This window comes from Sciurus carolinensis, chromosome 2 (genome assembly GCF_902686445.1).
Source record: "Sciurus carolinensis chromosome 2, mSciCar1.2, whole genome shotgun sequence".
Classification (NCBI taxonomy): Eukaryota; Metazoa; Chordata; class Mammalia; order Rodentia; family Sciuridae; genus Sciurus; species Sciurus carolinensis.
In genome coordinates this window covers 107,855,576-107,874,104 of record NC_062214.1, presented here as the reverse complement: position 1 = coordinate 107,874,104, position 18,529 = coordinate 107,855,576, and the positions used below count along the sequence as shown (strand labels likewise).

Below are 18,529 nucleotides of genomic sequence, written 5' to 3'. Positions count from 1 at the left end.
CCCATTTGTCCCTTTAGTGGTGATGCTAGTTCACCTGGTTAACCTGAAGTCTGCCAGATCACTCCAATTGACTTTATTTCAAGTGAGCTATGAGGTGATGTACTGAGGCCTTTTGGCTATTTGCTTCCAACAACATTTTACCCAATATTTTAAACTTGCCCTGATAATCTGTTTATATTTGCTATTACATGGGGGACTGCAAAATAGTGACTCTAGTTTATCATTCCTTATTAGCTGGCATTCTGGTATTTCTCTGTACAGAATATCTTTCTCACCCCTGCCCCTGCCAACTCTCTTTCTCTTATCCCCATAAGTTGAAAAATTGATTTTGTAAAAAATTTATTCAACATGATATAGTCCATTGCCATCATGATATCATTATCTTATTTATTTAAGTACTGGGGATTGAACCCAGGGACACTTTACCACTGAGCTACAACACTAGTACTTTTTTTTTTTTTTTTTTTTTTGATACAGGGTCTTGTTAAGTTGCTGTCCTCCTGCCTCAGCCTCCCAAATCCCTGGGATTATAGGCATGCACCACTGTGCCCAGTTCATTATTTTTTCTGATGCTCAAATTGTCCCATATTTGGCCTATGGGATCCTTTTAAAGAGGTTCCTGTGTGTGTGCTTTTTGTTTTTTTGTTTGTTCATTTGGTACTGGGGATTGAACTCAGTGGCACTTGACCACTGAACCACATCCCCAACCCTATTTTGTATTTTTATTTAGAGACAGGGTCTCACTGAGTTGCTTAGTGCCTCCCTTTTGCTGAGGCTGGCTTTGAACTCTTAATTCTCCTGCCTCAGTCTCCTGAACTGCTGGGATTACAGAAGTGTGCCACCAAGTCTGGCTTCCTGTGTCCTTTTGACTTGGTCTCATCAATCTTTAAGAACTTTCTGTCTTTCTCATACAAAATGTTCTAGACTCACTTCATACCTCTTCTGTTTCAGACCTGGGATCAGACATTTCTTTAAGGGAATCTTACTCCTTTCAGTTGGAAAGGCGTTTAAAAATTGCCTTTATACTTTTAAAATGACTATTTAATATATTGCCTAATGAATATGCTTTGGTTTAGTACAACATCACATTATTATTATTATTAAACAGGTTATTTCCATTCTCCTTCTTTCTAAATAACTCTGTAATGAGCATCTTTATGCACATAGCACTTCTTAGTTTAAGATTTATTCATTTAATGGGATTCTCAAAAGTAGAATTATTGGGGCAAAAAAATGTAAACTTTTTTTTTTTACTCTTACTACATATGCCTAGTTGTTCTCACAAAAGATTTTAGAGTTAGCGAATGTGCCAGGCATGGTGGTATGGTACACAAATAATTCTAGCTACTCAGGAGTCTGAGTTAGGAGGATTACAAGTTTCAGGTCATCCTGGGCAACTTAGTGAGACCTTGTCTCAAAATAAAGTATTAAAAAAAAAAAAAAAAGAAAAGAAAAAGTCAGCAATGACTTCTAAGTGTGAAACTCAATAATTTTCTCATTTGATTTTCTCCTTGACATCTTTGTAGCACCTGAATCTGATCTCCCTTCTTCATGAAAATTTCTTCACCCAAGATTTCTTTAGAATGATACTCTTTTGGTTTTCTCTCCTCTCATTTTCTTCCTTAACCTCCTGAAGTTGTATACTTCTCAAGGTCCAGTTCCAAGTCCTCACTTTTCTCACTGGGCACTGAGTGAGTGAAGTGTCCTTACTCCTGTTTCCAAACTTTGGATACCCAGACCCGTCCTAAGCTCTTTTCCCTCCTGAGTTTTGTCTTTTTCTAAGTCTGGTCCTTTAGTTTCAAGCCTTGTCTTGTGTTCATTTCTGTTCATCTCCTTGAGAGGACAACCACATCCACTCTGACATGTGTACTCTGTTTTTTGAGATTCTGGATGTGAAGTTGGAGTTTCATTTGTGCCAAATTTTGTTTGGCCTACATAGTTTCAAACTAATTTTAAAAAATTAATCAAATAAATTGCCAATATTTAAAAATTTGAGAGATCACACATAACACTCAAGATTGCTGGTTTCTCTGGAAACATCAGAAGATCTGATACATACAGCTCATATTCCCATCAAGCACAACTGGCAGAAGATGGGTAGCCTGGGTCCCTTCAGATGAGGCTGTATCTCCAAAGATCATCCTAGGCCCTAGGATTTTATTGAAGCTCCAGGTTAGTTGCTTTTACCACCAACTGTCACTTTTTTCCCTTACTATAATGTTAAGAGGAAAGTAAAATATTTCTCCAGGACATGTCCCTGTCAAAGGTAGAAAAAAGAAAAAAACAAAACCAAGGAAGGTAGGAAAGAATGAAGGAAAACACCTAGAAGGCTACATGTCACTAGAAAAATGGGAGAGCACATTTTTCTTAGTGGAATCACTGTTCCTATTTAATATGAAAATAACATGGTTCTGTATTGAAAGAACACAACTTAATATGAAATCATAAAGCAAACCTAGTTGGGCATGGTAGCATATGCCTGTAATTCCAGCAACTGGAGAGGCTGAGGCAGGAGGATTCCAAGTTTGAAGCCAGTCTGGGCTGCTTAGTGAGACACTGTTTCAAAAGAAAAAAGTAGGAAGGGCTGGGAATGTAACTCAGTGATAGAGCACCCCTGGTACCCCACCTCCTCCTGCCAAAAAAAAAAAAAAAAAAAAAAAAAAAAAAACAACTGCAAACCTGGTCACTTTATATACGTCATTTAAAAAACTGTCCAAATATTTGTGGAGAGACTGTGTGCTTAGGACACAAACATGTGCAAGACTTATTCAGTTCTGTCTTCAATGCACTGGAATATCATAACTGCATTTTATTTTCTACTCCCACCCCCACCCGCAGACTGGGTATTGAATTCAGGGCTTGGTGTATGCTAGGCAAGTGTTCTACCACTAGGCTAGGCTAAATTTCATAATTTTAGTAGTTTGTGACTCAAGTTGGGTCATGGGAGTGGAGGGTCTTCAGACAGACTGTCAAGTCAATTGTCTCTTCCATACTCTAAACTCAGACTGCTTCTTTGTCCTTCCAGCTTGAAATCAAAATAGTGCTGCTTCCCAGGGCCAAGGCTCCCATCCAAAGGTTTTTATGGATACAGCAAAGAATCCCTTTCTTCCATTTTACCAACCCAAACTGTCCCCACTCTCCCAGTCAGGAGTTGGGGCCTGGGAAGGAAAAGGACAAGACCCAAGATGGAAGGAGATTCCCTTGCAATAAACAAAGAGGAATGTATTTACACAAATATATATATATATATATGGATTGTCATAGAAAGATACTGAAAAGTGGCAATAATTGGTGGGTGACCAGAGGTATGAGGAGCTTTACTTCTCGCTAGGCTTGTGTATATGTATTCTCTATTAAAAAATGAATGACCCAGGTTTTAAAAATGCATGAAGGGGGATGGGAATCACAAGGTCATAGGGACGCTATTTTGTCAGTGTCGAATAATTTGGACTCCAATTTTCCGGAGCGAAGAGATTATAACTTTGATTCAAAGCCGTATTCAGAGCATTAAATAGTTACTTGGGGTAACTTCGATTAAGCTCGATTTACAAACTGAGGGAGGCAGCGTTTCGTTCAAGGAAGTGAATTATGTTTTATAAAAGAACAACAAAAAAAAGCCATATATGAGAAAAAAAGAAAGCGAGCCCCTTGCCGTGCCATTGTTCCCACAATGCCGTGACTCGGATTCGAACCGAGGTTGCTGCGGCCACAACGCAGAGTACTAACCACTATACGATCACGGCGAGCTACCGGGGACCTGTAGGACGGGCTTTCTGATTGTCCTCTTCAACAGTCATAGGCCTTCCCAGTCGGTGCGTCACTAAGTGACCCTCCTATGGGGCGGGGCTCCAGCCCGGCGCTGTATCAGAATGCGCAGGCGCACCGCACTGTCTCCAGTCGCTTAGGTTCTGTGTCCGGTTTTGGTCCAAGGGCCAGAAGTCGTGGTGATAAGCTTCTGATGGTGGACTACTTGTGAGTGGGGTGGGGAGTTGAAGGAGACCACTTGTGCATCCAGGGACTGGACTGTCAAGAGCTCAGACTGTCCATGTGAGAAGTCCATCTTCTGTACCTTGGAAACCCTATCGGGCTTCCCGGGCTTGTAGGTGCTCGTTCTTCCAGGGTGTTCCTCGCTGTTTGATTCCCGCAGCAGTGATCTGACACAGCTTTTGTGAAGAGCGAGGACGCCCCCAGAACTGTGTTGGTTGCGTAGCCTGAACTCAACGAACGCATCTCACCCACTCAGTTCTCTTGAGCCCAACATCCACTTCCTTACAGCCTCTCCAACAGTTCCCGGACTCTGACTCCTTCCTCAATGCTCTTGCAGCGCCAGTCACCCACACTATGTTGTGTCCTTGGGTGGCAGTAGGGACCAAGTCCGGTTTTTATTCTTGTCCGTCAGTGCTGGCGCCCTAACGGAGCCTTAATCGAGCCGGATACAGACTGGGTAGTGGCTATTTGCTAAAGAGAATGTGCCAGTGGTTTCCTGACAAGTGAATTCATAATGACCATCCTCCTCTCCAGTGTTATTCGTATCAGCAGAGATCTTGCTGAACACAGATTGAATCCTTTCACCACCCTCACCCTCGAAACAGTAGTAAATTCGTCTGCTTTTCCAGCTTATCACTTGGCTTTCAGTGTCATTTCCCACTCCTTAATTATTTGTATTCATTCACTCAACAGGTGCTTGAGAAGCGCCTACTGTCAGACCAGGGCCTGAATGCGTTGTGGGGGTGGGGACTTTATAAAGAGGACTTAGGGAGAACACTTATGAGAGGAATTATGATAGCGCCTTTTCAAGACTTCGTTTTAGTCTTTGCGCATTAAATTATTCTGATTGCTTGACGAATTTCCACTCTACTTTTAAGAGCTGCCTCAAACGTTTCTTCCTTTGAGGAGCCTTCTCTTCCAATCCCTTGGAGCCCATTCCATTCTGGAAATTTGCACAGATGCTTATTACACTTCGTAGCCTGGCGAGTGCTCTGCGCTGTCTCCAAAAATGCGCTCAACCGCATAGTAACCGAAAGCCCATGTGCTGCGGCATTCCAATTTAACCAGAACTGGTGTAAATGTCGTTCTCAGCTGTCTCAAGGGAACTGGAATGTATTTTCCAGAACTCAGGGTAAAAATGGAAGAGGGCGACAAAACGTAACCTCCTTGCGGTGCCATTGTCCTCACAATGCCATGAACTTGGATTCGAACCGAGGTTGCTGCAGCCACAACGCAGGGCACCAACCATTATACAATCATCACGAGCTACCGAGGACCCACACAGACTCTCCTTTTTTTCAACATTTCTGTTGAAAGTCCCGCCCCTTTTACGTCATTAATTTGTCATTGCATGTTCCCGCCTATCTTCAATCTCGCCACTCCGTGGACGCGCATGCGCTCTAGTTTTCTCTGCTCCCTGCGGAGCCAAGGATCGGGTACCCCGGACACGCCACCGTGTGGGCTGCGCTCAGAGTCCCTTTCTCCCGCTTTCAAGAAAGTTGTGGGGGTGGATCAGAATTCCTTCTTGTAGAATTTAAGAGTCCCTTCAGAAAGCGTGTCAGTCGGGGCATGGTGAGCGAGAGAGGGACCCCGGGCCACTGTTCGGGTGACCTCGGGTTTTACATTTAATAGAGACTTGGCGTCATAAAAATCCTTTAGTTTGCCAAGCATTTTCAAGTCCTGTCTTTTGCGGTCCGTACCGACCGTCAAGCAGAGCCCTCGGGCTGGGAAGTTCATAGCGTTCGCACTCCTCTTCGGGGTCAGTGTGAAGGTCGGGTGTTTGGGAGAGCTAATCTATGACGGGAAGCCTGAGAAAGCCAGGACAGTCGCCATCTAGACGAGAAGAGTCACACTCAGTCACCCGTACACTGTGGCGTCCTGGTAGCTCGCCGTGATCGTATAGTGGTTAGTACTCTGCGTTGTGGCCGCAGCAACCTCGGTTCGAATCCGAGTCACGGCATTGTGGGAACAATGGCACGGCAAGGGGCGTCTTTTTAGATTTACCAAGTCACGTTCTCCGTGTTTAACTCTTATTCTCCTATGTCTCCAGCCGATACTATAATAACGGGACAATCGTGCATATACAGAAAGTATATGGGGCTTTTCTTTCTTTTAAATTCATCTGCTAATGAACTAGCCACCCCCATCTTTCCCAGTATGTGATTGTCTTGGTTTTGGATGTGTTCCGTGTGGTACCCTTTTTTTCTTTCCTCATCTGACCCCTGGCAATGGTGGAGTCATATATTTGGTCCTTTAAAAAAACAAAAAACAAAACAAAACAAAAAAAAACCCCAAAAAACAAAACCTCACACCTGCTAAAACGTCAGCACTTTGGGGGTGTAGACTTTATAGGAATATGCAAGCATTAAGGGCTAGAAGAAAGCCCAACACTCTAAGCCATTTTTGGTTCAGATCCTGTGACAAGAGAAAAATATGACCACGCTGGAGGTGCTATTTCTTATAGTCACTATGGGGGGTGCTAATGAGAGGTCTGTGACCTCAGTCTCCATAGACTCATAGGTGACCAGGTGTTTTCTCTTGAACCCACCATTCCCACTCTACCTCAGGTTTAAAGCAAATTGTATTTGTTGGTTTGTTTTATGTGCACTTAAAAAGATCCATCTCAACAAATTCAGGTCTGTCATTTGGCATTAGGTAAAAGAGAAGTGAGTTTTGAATTTGGCTTTCGGGCTGTTAGTGGCAGCTGTATCATTGTCAAGGAGGGAATGAGAGAGACCTGAGTGAAGAATAAGCCTTTCCAGCTCTTCCTAAAGAGGTTGTTGTAGGTTTTGGCAGCAAAGCAGTCAGGGAGCATTCCTGGGAGAAATGGACATTGTGATGGGATTGCACCCCTTTTACCCATGCTCCATCAGCACAGATTTACTGAACAGTGCAAAAAGCCAAGACTCTGCAGTAGGCTGTAATTTCCCTAAGTCTTTCAGTTCCCAATTCCTAGATTTGGTAAGTTTAAAATCACATCAGGACAACTCAGACCATGAGAGTGTTCTGAGCAGTACAGAATGACGAAGGGTGAGCCTGAGCCTGAGAATTTGCCAGAGTTTGGATGACTGATTTAAGAATTATATATTCAGAAAATCAACGTCACTGACAAAAAAACCAAACCAAAACAAAACAAGAAAACACAAAAAACAAACCCCAAACCAAAACCAAAAAACTTATTCAACGGGATTGGTACAACTCTATTCCTTATACCCTTCAACAAATAACTATACTGCAAGTTTTTATTCAATGGACTGGAATAAGACATCAGGGTGGGAAGAAAGGAGATCTGTCTTTCCTCTAATGGCCTGGCTCCCAGTCCCTCATTGCTCTATGCAGGTACTTCTGTGCTCTGGGTTATGAGTTGCTTCCAGAACTTGGGGAGAAAATCAGGAGTAGTCACTCTCTGAGTATTACAAATAAAAACAACTAAGAAAACAAACCCCACAAACATCCACCATGTGAGGTACCGCATGAACCATCCACATCTGAGACCAGGAATGCTGGAGAAAGCTGAACTGAAAGTGTTGTAGAAGGGAAGGGTACTCTTCTGTTTGGCGGGTATATAGGCATTCTGGAGGTGGGTACACACAGCTACCAAAATTTCATAACACTATGCTTTGAGATCACTCTGTCAAATCCCCTTACTCTGATTTCAGGTCCATGAAATAGACTTGATAATGATTTGAATGTCCATTAGACTTTCTATTAGACTTTCCTGAAGGGAAGAACATTGCTCTGTACTAGCTTCTGATCTGTTGGCACTTGTTCTCCTTACTGTGGTATTTTGGCTTAGTCTCTTAAGAATCTACTTTGTATGATTGATTTTCCTTGAGCCTGCTTATCTCTGGGTGCACTGACACAATGAAGTGAGAGCCTGGGAAGACATCACCAAGACTCTGCTGCCCTGGGAGCTCCTTTTGACCTCTTGGTTTTGAAACCATTTTGTGATTTGTGATTTCTGATTCTGGGAATGTGGTTCTCACTGTCCCTCAGCTTGAGGCCTGACCTCTTCCTTAGGTCTGAGAGCCAGGAAAGAGGCAGGCTGTGTAAGAGCCCTCTGGGCACCAATTCCAGCTCCAGTATTAGTTTCTGCAGCCAGCTTTGATTTTTTTTTTTTTTTTTGGTGGTGATGGGGATTGAACCCAGGGCCTTGTGTGTGCTAGGCAAGCACTCTACCAACTTAGCTATATCCCCGGCCCCTCCACAGCTCTTTTTATCTTTTATTTTGAGACAGGGTCTCACCGAGGCTGACCTCAAACTTGTGCTCCTCCTGCCTCAGCCTCTCAAGTCGTTGGGATTACAGGTGTGTGCCACTATAACCAACTAACTTTGACTTTCTTTTCCCTTTCATCTGATAGACCCTAGGTATAGTAGCTGATACCCTTCCTTTAGGCTACTCCCAACTCATTAAAAGGTAGCATAGATTAGTAATGAAGTCTCTGGCACCTGGAAGTAAGCTGCCTACGATTTGAGTCCTGACTCATCCATTTACTAACTGGTTGACCTTGTGCAAGCAACATAATATCTCTGTGCCTCAGTTTTCTTATTTGTAATCTGGGAGTGGGGAAGCAGGCTTGTTATGAGGATCAAATAATTAAATATTTGTAAAACAACAGTGCCTAGCACTTATTAAGCCTTATTCAAATTTTACCTAAGTAAAATAGTAGGTGGGAATATGACAAGGAAACCAACTCCTTAAAAATGAGCACAGTGGAACTTAAGTATCTTAACTTGCATTGTTTCAAAGTCAGCATTCCATTCTCTACAATAAGCTGCCCCAAATACTTTTTGAACTCTTGTTTGGGGATTATCTTCAGGGTTGATTTATAAGCCATATGAGTAAATCCACCTCGATATAATCACATTCTTTTGAAAGAATTTTTGACTGCTTTTAAATCTGCCTTCAAAGAAAAAGACATCACCCCTTAGTCTTTTAAGGTGCAACAAGTTTCAACAATTCTAAAAATGTTTTAAGTAACATTCCAGCAAAATATGTTTTTGGTATAAATGTGTAGACTGAAGGAGGCAACAACAGTATTTTTTAAGCTTTGGATTGTTTGCTTAAACAACTACACTATGGCTTCTTTGTTACTCCTAGCATACCTGGGTTTGCTGCTGTTGCAATTGCCAGCCACCAGCAGCAGACTGAACCAGGAACCTTCATATCACCTGGAAACTTGTTCAAAAATTCAGAATCTTGGTCTCCATGTACCCAGAATTACTGAATCAGAATCTTCATTTTAACAAGATATCACCACTTGACTCATCATCAGCACAAAAAAATTTGCTGTATTTTAGAGCTCTAATGGAGCTCTTCACTGGTTACCATGTGAAGTCTTCGGTTACTATAAGAAGCTGAGTCTACTGAACCTCGCCAGTGGGGGTGACATTGAGATTTTGTTGTTGTTTTTTTGTAGTGGGGATTGAACCCAGGACCTCATATAGGCTAAGTATGCTCTTTACCACTGAATTACACCTGCAGCCTTGACATTAAAGTTTTGAGAGAAGATGGTGATCTGGGAGGGAGTGCCCACCCAGTCTGTTTGCAGGGACATCTAGGGAAGAGGCAGCATACTGGATTTCCACTAGAAGGCGCCACACCCTAAGAAGTAGGTATAGAAAACTGAAGCTGGACAAGTTTCATTTCATATGGAAGACACCACTTCTGATTTGACTGAACCCAGAGGACTTTATTCCTGGGTTACTCTTGGTAAATTTTCCGAGGGCACTTGAAAAGAATATGTAATCTGCCTTTAATGGGTGGAATGCCTATAAGTGTCAATCAGATCAAATTGTTTTAAAGTTTTTAGAAAAGTTTTAAAATCCACCATGGTTTCCTTTCTACTTGATTTATCAATGATTGAGAAGGGATGTTAAAAATCCCATTGTAAATTTGTCTACTTCTTGATTTTTGTTTTTGTTTCATGCATATTAGATTGTCATGTCATCTTAATGAATTGATCTCTTTATTATTAAGAAATTATTATTTTTATCCCTGGAAATATTCCTTGCCTTGAAATCTAATTGTCTGATTATTTATATAGCCGTGCCACCATTTTTTCAGTATTGGAAATCAAACCCAGGGCCTTGTGCATTCTGAACACTCTACCACTGAGCTGCACCCCCAACCCCCAATTTTCATTTGATTAATATTATTATGGTATATCTTTTCCTATCCTTTTTCCTTTAATCTTTCTGTGTCTTTAAAGTGTGTTTCTTGTAGAAGAAATTCATTGACTTCTGTTTTATTTTTATCACATTAACCTTTATATTGGTTAGTTTTGACCTTTCCATTTAATGTGATTCTACAACTGGGTGCAGTGGTGCACACCTGTAATCCCAGCAGCAAGGAGGATCACAAGTTCAAAGCCATCCTCAGCAATTTAGTCCCTCAGCAACTAAGCGAGACCCTGTTTCAAAATAAAAAATAAGAGGGGCTGGGGATGTGGCTCAGTGGTTAAGCACCCTTGGGTTCAAGCACCCCCAAAAGTGAATGTATATATATATAATTAAGCGTATAATTATATATACATATATGTGTGGGTCGAATCCTATGTTGTTTTTTTGTTTCTATTTGTCCCTTTGTTTCTCCTTTCTCACTTTCTGTCGTTTTTTTGACTAGTTGAGCATTTCTTTTTTAAATATTTTTTTAATTTGTTGAGGACATTTATTTATTTATTTATATGTGGTACTGAGAATAAAACTCAGTGCCTCACACATGCTAGGCAAGCACTCTACCACCGAGTCATAATCCAGCCCCTAATTGAGCTTTTCTTAAATGATTTTATTTCTTTTTTTTTTTGACCACTCCCATTCTCTGTTTTTATGAAGTATTACTATAGAGTTTACAGTATACATCTTCAACTTATCACTATCTACTATTAAATAACATTGTACCAGTTAATATTAGAAATAAATAACAATATAATTTATCCTGACCTTATTTGTTACTGTTGTCAAATGTTTAGCTTTTTAGGTGTGTTGTAAGCCCCGCAATACTTTGTTATTTTTGTTTTACTTATTTTTTGTACTGGGGATTGAACCCAGGGGCACATCACACTGAACTATATCCTCTGTCTTTTTATTTTTTTAGTTTGAGACAGGGTCTCACTAAGTTGCAGTCTTCCCAAAGTTGCTGAGGCTAGACTTGAACTAGTGATCTTCTTGCCTCAGCTTCTTAAATTGTTGGGATTACAGATGTATGCCACTGAATCTGCTTGTTATTTTCATATTTTAAAAATAATGTCATTGTTTTTTTTATACCTTTATTTTATTTATTTATTTTTATGTGGTGCTGAGGATTGAACTCAGTTCCTTACACACGCTAGGCAAGCACTCTACCACTGAGCCACAACCCCAGCCCCTTGCTTGTTATTTTTGTTTGAATCAGTCAATTATCTTTTAAAGAGAATTTTAAAATAAAGAAAATGTCTTTTATAATTATTCTTTTGACTCTTTTGTATAGAATCTTATCTTTTTCTGATATTGTTTTTCTTCTGCTGAAGGTTTTTTAACTTTTCTTGTACTACTTATCTGCTGTTGATAAATTCCCTCATACGATGGATGTCTGAAAATGTCTATTTTGCCCTCAGTTTTGAAAAATATTTTCCCTGTATAATACTATTATGGATTGACAGCTTTTTCTTATAATATTTTAAAGATGTTGCTCTGCTGTCTTCTGCTTGCATTGCTTCCAGTGAATCTGTATCTTTGTTCTTTTGTGTGTAATATGTCTTTTTTCCTGGCTGCTTTGAAACTTTTCTCTTAATATGGGTACAGTGAAGCATACCTGTAATCTCAGCAACTCAGGAGGCTGAAGCGGGAGGATTACAAGTTCCAAGGCCAGTCTCAGCAATTTGTGAGGCACTTAGCAACTTCAGAGACCTTGTCTCAAAAAATAAAAAGGGCTGGGGATATAGCTCAGTGATTAAGCATCCCTGGGTTCAATCTCTGGTATCAAAAAAGATAAAGCAAACTTTCTCTTTATCACTTGTTTACTGCAATTTGATTCCGATGTACCTTTGTGTGTGTTCATTATGTTTATTCTGCTTGGGATTAGTTGATATATATATATATATCAACTAATATATATATATATGTCTCAACTAATATATATATATTAGTTATTGTTGTATATATGTATTAGTTGTAGGTGAACACAAAACCTTTATTTTATTTTTACATGGTGCTAAGGATTGAACCCAGGGCCTCACACATGCTAGGTGAGGACTCTACCACTGAACCACAATCCTAGCCCCAAGAGATTCTTGAATTGTTTTGTCCAATTAAATTTGGAGAGTTATACACTTATTTGTTGAAACTTTTTTCTTGTCCGCCTTATCACTCCTTTTCTTCTGGACTTTACTATGAATTATATGAGTTTGATTCATTTTTGTCTTTTTCCCCTATGCTTCATTTTATTATATTGCCATGTCTTTGAGTTCACTGATATTTTATTCTGTAATTGATCGATTTGTTTGTTGTTAACCCAAAACAGTCCATTTTTCATACCAGATGTTATATTTTTAATCTGTAGAAGTTCCATTTGTCTTTTATGTTGTCTTCCTTATTATGTTCATGTATTCCTTTACTTTTTTTTTTTTTTTTTTTTTGCTCTTCTGGGGATTGAACCCAGGGCCTTGTGCTTGCAAGGCAAGCACTTTACCCATTGAGCTATATCCCCAGCCCTGCTTTACATTTTTTGAGAATATTTATACTAGTTGTCTTAACGTTTTGTTTGCTAATTCCATCTTTTTATAGTTTTTTAGATCTGTTTCTATTAATAGATTTTTTTTTTTTTTTTTTAACAAGGAATTGATCTCACGGGCACTTAACCACTGAGTCACATCCCCCAGTCTTTTTTATTTTTAAAATTTTGAGACATCTCGCTAAATTGCTTAGGGTCTTGCTAAATTGCTGAGGCTGGTTTTGAACTTGCGATCCTCCTGCCTCAGTTTCCTGAGTTGCTGCGATTATAGGCATGTGCCACTGTACCTGGCTCTATTGATTGATTTTTATTCTGGTTATGGTTTATATTTTTCCACTTCTTTATCTATCTGATAATTTTTTTATTGGATGCCAGACCCTAGATTTTATATCATTAGGTATAGATTTTTTTTGCATTTGAAGGGTGTTCACATTATTCTGGCCTGCTGTTAAATTACTTGGTTCAGGTTGATACTTTCTAGGATGTGTTGCTTTTCAGTTTCATTAGGTCAAGTCTAGAGAAGCATTTACTCTAGGACTTCTCTACCCCTGTCACTAAGGCAGCTCTTTCTAGTCAGTAATAGCACAAGCTATTTTCAGCTCTATGTGAGCTACTGAAATTAGTTGTCTTACTATATTCTAATGATTTTGGTCTTTCACCCAATATGTGCATAGCTTATTACTCAACGAAGGACTCAGAAGTACTTCTGTGTGGTTTTCTGATGTTCTCTCTCTGTGTAGACTGAGCAACCATAAGACTCACCTTGTTTATTCTCTTTCTCCCAGGGATCATAGTTGTATATTGCCTGTTGTCCACTGTTTGAAAACCACATTTCATATATTTTATCTAGTTTTCAAATTTCCTTGGAGAGACATTATCATAACAGTTAATTTTTCACAGTTAGAAAGAGAAGTCTGTGGGGAGATTTTTCATGACCCTTTCAACTTAAGTTAGCAAAAGTACTTAAACTTTTTGTTTCTTCTTGAGCCAGCTTTGGTGAGTTTTATTTTCCTAGAAAATTATCCTTTTCTTCAAATTTTAGAATGCTGCTGATGTACTTATCTATTAACTTTGAAATCTCTGCTTTTATCTGTGGCTGTGCTAGTTTCATTCATATCTGCCGAAGCCCATATATACCTGCCCACTGCTATCATCTCTCTTCCATTCTTCAAATGTCAGGCAAGCCATTCAATATGTCATTTATGGAATATCATATGGAAAATGTCTGGAAACAGACTCTAAGAAATGCTTTCCAGACTCCATAAGTCTTGGGGAAATTCAGAAGAAGGATCCTAAGTTGCCAGGAAACAGTCTGATATGGCTTATTGCATCAGGTACTCAGTCTCCAGACACGCAATTTACCTACATTTAATTTCTAAAAAAATATAGTATTTTGTCTAATTCTCTGTGACTGTGTTACCTACAAATAAAGACACTCTTAGCATCTTAGAAGGGGGGACCCAAAGTTCCATTGGTCATTTTTCTTCTTTATGATTATCATTCATTTTTGGTCATGATCTCCTTTTAATATCCTATAACCTAGAAGTTAGATTATAACGTTAAGTATCATCAACTCACTCAATATGATTGAGTAGAGGACAGAGAGGGAGAAGAAAGTCGCCAACAAACAGAAACATGTATGTAATAAATCAAGAAAAAAATATACCTCGCTTCTAAGAAGCTCATTTCTCTTTTTTTTTAAGTTGGTGTCTGTTTTTTAATTTTTATTTTTATAGATTGCATTTTGATTCATTGTACACAAATGGGGTGTAACTTTTCATTTCTATGGTTGTACACAATGTAGATTCACACCATTCATGTAATCATGCATATACATAGGGTAATACTGTCTGTCTCAGTCTACTATCTTTCCTTCCCCACACCCTCCCACCCCATTTTCCTCTGTACCATCCAAAGTTCCTCCATTAGAAGCTCATTCCTTTGTTGCTAGAGTCAGTAGTTGGTGTTTATAATTTCCTTCTTTCCCTTCTCTTTCCCTGTGCCCTCAAGCACTTCAGCTATTTATGTTCTTTACCTGATAGTGCCACTTGAACTTTCACTCTTAAGCATGGAAACTGTCAATGGTCTTGACTGAACTGTATTGCTATAGTCGTCATTTCCCCTCTCTTTTTTATCCCCTGAGTACAGGAAATTGAACCCAGTGCTCTACCACTGAGCTAAGTCCTGGGTAACTTTTATATTTAATTTGAAACAGGGTCTCACTAAGTTGCTGAGTCTGGCCTAGAACTTGTGATTCTCTTGCCTCAGCCTCCAGGGATGCTGGGATTATAGGCCTGGACCACTATGCCCAGCTGAGGCACCATTGTTTTGATTCTAGGGAGACCATGAACAATTAGCCATTGTCAAGGATGCTTGCAACTCAAACCATTCTGATTACCACACAGACCTTGTGTCATTTCCATAGCCATGAGCATACTATGTGGCATTTATATATGGCTATTTAACTGCTGCCACTCTGAGATCCCATTATCTCCCTGAGATAAAAGATCCTAGAACAATACTTGGCATATAGTGTGTGCTCAGTAAATCTTGTTGACTCTATAAACACCTTGTGAGTTAGATATTATTTTCTATTTTTTGCATATTTGTTGGAGTCAACAGGCTTATCTTTGGGCTACGTTTTATCAGTTCTCTCTTTCAGATTTTTGAATGATCCCTAATGCTTAATATCATAGTCAGATATATTGCTCCCAAGCGCAGAAATCTTAGTTGTCGGATGGATTAAACATCAGCTCAGGGAAGCCAAAACATCTGCAATGCTCTTCATTGCCTTCTCAGAAGTTGTGTTCTTAGCAGTGAGGCATGTTAATGCTTTTATGTCTATGACAAGATGAGAACTCAGAAGATGTGACCAGGTGGCAGGGAAACAAACTCAGGACTGAGGAAGTTCAGAGACTTGGGTTCCAGCCAGTTCTGCTCTTTCGACCCTGTATTAGTTTCCGAGGGTTGCTATAACAAATCACCACAAACGGAGAGAATAAAACAACAGAAATTTGTCTTCTCACCACTTGGGAGGCTGGAAGTTTTCAATCAAGGTGTTGGTAGAGTTATGCTTCCTCCAAAGACTCTAGTCTTTTTTTGCCTCTTTCAGCTTTTGGTGGCTCTGGACATCCCCAATTCCATTTCCAACTCCTTCTTCCCATACTTTGTTTCTTCTCTGTCTCTGCATCCATCTCCCATCTCCTTCTGCCTTTCTCTTACAAGGACACCTGCCTTCAGACTTAGTGCCTATACTAAATCCAGGATGATCCATTCTTGAGACCAAACTTAATTACATCTGCGTAGACCCTTTTTCTAAATAAGATCATGATCAGGGTTTAAGGACTAGGACTTACGCATATGTTTTTGGGGACCACTATTCAATTTTTTACAGGCACATCATATCACATCCTCATTTGGGCCTTAGTTTCCCCATTTGTAAAATAAAGAGGTTGAACTAGATGACTCTTAAACATTTTATAGTTTTCTTAACCTTTACTTCATCTAATCAGGGTTATGTAAATAATGTCACCATAAACAAAGTGGTCATGGGAGACAACTGACCACTGCCTAGTCCCCCGTGGCACACCACCATGACTTGGTCAGGAGGTCCTGTATCTGACTTGAATACTGTGTTTGTAAACCAGGCTCCATGCTCAGGAAACCAATGCCTGTCACTTAACAGGCATTTCATTTCTGCTTCAGCAACTCACAACTACATGCCCTTTCCTCCAAAAATAGGGATTTCTGATTCTTTAGTAATGGCTTCTATAAATCTCTGTCTTCTTCTATATTTCCAGTGTCATCGCTTTTAACTTATTTGGGTCTCAAAAGGTCACAGTGTTTTCATGACTCTTGAAGAGGAAATTTATTGGAATGCTTTATTTATATGTAAACCATATTTATAAATTATTCAGTTACATATGAATGGCTATTTTGGCAGGGGAAACATCAGCAATTTTCAATGGGTTCTAAATAAGTTGAGTCTGTGCTGAGTAATTTAGGGGCCTACTTTCCTGAAACCAGCAAGGCAAAGAAGGCTTAGTTACCAGGAAGGACAGAATCATTTGGTAATTCTACAGAATATAATCGAGGGTGGTGTTCCCTAAAATATTTCCAGAGGCCCAACATTTTAATGAGGCAGGAGGTTAAGATTAGGCAATATATCTGATAATAAGCAGTTTCAAAGAAAAACCCTTGTTTCCAGTGGTCTCTTTTCTAATTCCTCTCCCAACAGTTTGTTGTATACTTGTTTGGAAAGGGCAAGAGGTTTTGTGATTAATGTCTAGCACCAAGACCACCCCAAGGCACGACACTGATAAATGGACAGTTGTCAATCAACTAAGTCTATAGCTTCCTATGCCTGGACACTCATTGCTCCTCTACCCCTCACCCTCTTATTCCCAGACAATTCTAACAGGGTTTCTTCCAGCTACAGCTTCTCTAATCTGCTACTTCCCACCATGACCCCGCCTCAGGCATGTGTAACTTACCTGATCAGGTCTCTGACCCCTGGATCCCTGTTCCTTAGTTTGAAAGATAATCAGTTAATCATTGAACATTTTATCTTAAATACTTTATAATTGCTTATTAACCTTTGCTAAAGTTTATGCTGTGTCAGCATCAAGTATTTTATTGTAGTTTTCTATCTTTTGGGAGATATGGGGGAAACTGTCTAGTCAGCAAATCTGGTTTGCCGATTTTGGTTTCACATTATAGAGACCAGCCCTGGTCCCTAAGCTCCCCTCCTTCCCCAGGGATCTTAAACCTTCTTTCTCCCTATTAAATATACCTCTTTATCCAATTCACTTGCTAACCTGCTCATTTGTTAAAAGGCATTAAAATATTGTCTTCCTACCTAAAAGTAACATATCAGGTTCATGAAGATCCTCAAGACAACCTCATTTAGAGTGAGAACCCGAGACCAAGACAGATCAGAACAGAGAAGCACTTTTTTGGTGATGTGGAGTAGAGGATATTTGGCTTGAGCAAGAGTGGGCCTAGATGGTATATCTACTTATCAGAACCTCTCTTGACTATAAATCTTGAAGCATCAGAGAGGAGACAGGTGTCTTAGTCTGCTTGGGTTAAAATAACTAAATACCACAGCCTGGGTGGTTTAAAAAACAGAATTTATTTCCTGACTGCACTGGAGGTAGAAAGTTTCAGATCAAGGTGCTGACCTATTCCGTTTCTGCTGCTCAGCTCTCTACCTGCCTCATGTTCTGTCACCTTCTCACTGTGTCCTCACATGGCAGAGAGGCCTAGAATGATCGAGCCCTCTGGTGTATCCTCTTATAAGGACATCAGTCCTATCAGATTAGGGTCCTACTCTTATAACTTCATTTAATTTTTTAAAAATACTTTTTTAGATGTTGATGGACCTTTATTTTATTCATTTATTTATATGTGGTGCTGAGAATTGAACCCAGTGCCTCACACATGCCAGGCAAGCACTTTACCACTGAGCCACAACCCCAGCCCCTCATTTATTTTGAACTACTTCCTTATTCCAAATACAGTGACACTGGGGGGTTAGGGCTTTAATGTATGCCTTTTGGGGAAACACAATTCAGTCCACAGCAGCAGGGAAGGCTTAATTCAGATCACTTGCTCAGTGGCCCAGCAAGGTGGGAAGCACATCTTCTGATGCCAGAGCCAGCATCTTATTGTTCTGGAACCTGGGTTGGACGTAAAGCTTATAAATCACTGGTAAGACCTGCAAGGCACACATCTGGGGCATGTAGTGATATAGTGTTTAGTGTTAGCTTTACATATTTTTCTGCCTAGGGCCCATGCAGGCCTTAAATCTTTCAGCACATGAAGTCCCTT

General features: G+C 40.0%; 2 non-coding genes across 2 annotated transcripts; one reads left to right on the top strand and one right to left on the bottom strand.

Annotated features, from left to right (window-relative positions):
* Nucleotides 1-3,671: 3,671 nt before the first annotated feature.
* On the bottom strand, nucleotides 3,672-3,743 carry Trnah-gug (transfer RNA histidin (anticodon GUG)). The gene has a single exon. It is a non-coding gene; the product is annotated as a tRNA-His (tRNA).
* A 2,132-nt stretch (nucleotides 3,744-5,875) lies between these two features.
* Trnah-gug (transfer RNA histidin (anticodon GUG)) lies at nucleotides 5,876-5,947 on the top strand. Its single transcript has one exon. It is a non-coding gene; the product is annotated as a tRNA-His (tRNA).
* The last annotated feature ends 12,582 nt before the right edge of the window (nucleotides 5,948-18,529 follow it).